The sequence below is a fragment of the Lepisosteus platostomus genome, chromosome 12, assembly GCF_059453375.1.
Source record: "Lepisosteus platostomus isolate fLepPlt1 chromosome 12, fLepPlt1.hap1, whole genome shotgun sequence".
NCBI lineage: Eukaryota > Metazoa > Chordata > Actinopteri > Semionotiformes > Lepisosteidae > Lepisosteus > Lepisosteus platostomus.
In genome coordinates, this window is record NC_142622.1 from 16868850 (window position 1) to 16871315 (window position 2466).

Below are 2466 nucleotides of genomic sequence, written 5' to 3' on the forward strand. Positions count from 1 at the left end.
TCCACTTACTGTACAGTACAATGCCAGAGTTTAGGAATATCCCCAGTATGTGTTTACTTGATAAAAGGCTTTGGTTTGATGTGTTTGCTTAAGCCAGTTCATTGTTTAATTTCTTGCATCTGATTATACAATGGAATAGAAACAAAAGAACAAAAAATCAGGCCTTCCATTTCATAAGAAACTTACATTTAAGTAAAATACCAGCAACAGTGAAAAACAGCTCCAGTTGCCAGCTGAAGCCATCTGTATTGAGCAGATACAATGTTTTTTATTTTCACTGTAATACGGGGCTATCCAGAGAAGTGTGGGCACACTTAGCTCAAATTCAGGAAACAGCTGTAAGAGAACAGAACAAATATCCACAGTGAGCAATCATTTCTCCATGGGATTTGTATGAGAATTTATGGAACTGATGTCAAACCATATGTCATGATCACCACTGTCAAAATATTATGGACACTCACCTAATTACATGTTGGGCATCACCTATTTGAAATATTTATCAGTCTAATGTCATCCCATCTTTCTGACATACCGGCCTTCAGTTCAGGTTGTGTTGAGAGTAATGAGATCTGAGGATTGCCCTGGCCAGGAAATTGATGGTAATCTGTCTGATGTTCCTCAGGCCCCAACTACACATGATTCTGATGCTGATGCTGACAGAGCCTGATGCTGATGCTCACTACTTTCATTTACAAAACATCCATAGTGTTTTTTGTGGGATTACGCTATGTATTCATAATCATGTATTTTGTCTAATTATCTTTCCGCAACTTGCTGTTTCTGTTTGATATTTTGTGATATACTGTATATTATGTTTGTACCTGTTCAATATTTGATGCATGTTTCCCAGTATGACATAATACAACCAGCTATGGCATCATTTGATTGTATAATTTGTTCTCTTGAAAGAATTAGAACATTATTGATTGGTTTCCAGGAAATTACAATAGAAAGAAGTGAAAGACACAAAAACTATGATGCTTTAAGTCATAATTCTCTAAATGCTTTATTTACACAAAAATAAAAAGTGAAAACTGTTCACATTGAACTGTCAAGTAAGTGAATGTATGAATAATCCAATTAAAAATATGATATACTGTATGTCCAGTTTGCATGTCAAACTGTGCAAAATAAGTGTATCTGTAAAGTTCTGATGTTCAGTATTTAACTTTCTTTTCTGCTGAAGACAGCAGCATGATACCTGATACAATACACTTCTCTTCTAAAGAACCATGAACCATGAACCTTAGCATGAAACTCAATCAGCAATTCGCCATTAATGGCATCTCAGACACCTACCTGGTTGGGTTTCTTCTCTGACATGTGGTACTGGGTTCCAGATGCCCTTTGCCACAACCTTTCCCCTGCTACTGAGCTTCCATCTGGCCTCATACTGCTGGTCTCCTCCCTCTAGCCCAGGGTCCCACAATTCCACATAGAGGGTTTCATCTGGTTCATAGAAGTCAAGGATTGACCATGACTCCTCCTGCCCTGACTGTGGGAAATAGCCTCCCCTTACTGTCCCATGACAGCAGGGGAGGGGAGCTCCACTGGGGTCAGCTGGTGAACCAGTCCTCTGGCTCATATCCTCTTGTACAAGACAGGTACAGGAATTTTCTTTCCAGCGAAGGTCTTGGCACGGGGCTCCAGAGGGACCTGGTTCCTTGCAGGTTACAGTTTCTTTATCCAGGCACTGGGCCTCAGATGTCAGGATCTCTTCACTGCACTTGGACATCTGGACAGGCCAGCACAGGCAGAAACAGTCTGCCACAGATGGGCAGCAAAATTTTGATTTTGAGTCACTAACGTCACCTTGCTTTTTAGTTAATCCCTCCTCTTCCTTTTTCTGGCCCATTTCAGTTCTCCTCCAAGTTGCGTTCTGTCTCTTTGTCCCTGTGATTTCTCCTTTCCTTTGTTTCAGTTCTTCTGGCTCTCTGTCCTTGTTCCCAGTACAACTACCACAAACCTTCAGACTCTTCCTCATTGTGAAGTACAGACCAGCCAAGCTGCTGCTCTCAGAAATGGAAACTGTCTAATGCTACTAGGGATACATTGCACTGGGGATCACATCTTTATGGCATCATCATTGTTATTGTGATTCCTCATTGTTGTGTTATGGAAATGGTGGTGACGTCACAGGCCCTTGGTGCTTTAATATTCTATTCCCATCTGTGCTTACAGTGGATGATGTCACCCCGATGATGTCACTACCACTGACACAAGGCTGTATCTTGCTGTAACTTTATGAATTTCTGTCCCTGATCATAATTAGTATCTCAAGGAGCCTTCTCTCTCCTTCACTGCTCTTCTGTTTGTCTTCTGTTTTGGAATAAGTACAGCAACAACTGTCTGAGCAACATTCCATCTACTATCTGCTTTCCATATTTGTTCTATGCATCATCTTTCATGATGCAATTAGCTCTTCATCATTCCAGAACTTGAATTTATGCCAGGGAGTTATTT

The 2466-nt window shown here is 40.7% G+C and overlaps 1 long non-coding RNA gene across 1 annotated transcript; it reads right to left on the reverse strand.

Annotated features, from left to right (window-relative positions):
- Positions 1-248: 248 nt before the first annotated feature.
- LOC148651188 (uncharacterized) lies at positions 249-2191 on the reverse strand. The gene is made up of 2 exons (XR_015925689.1): positions 1303-2191; positions 249-336 (listed from the first exon to the last, which is right to left on the reverse strand). It is a non-coding gene; the product is annotated as an uncharacterized LOC148651188 (long non-coding RNA).
- Positions 2192-2466: the final 275 nt, after the last annotated feature.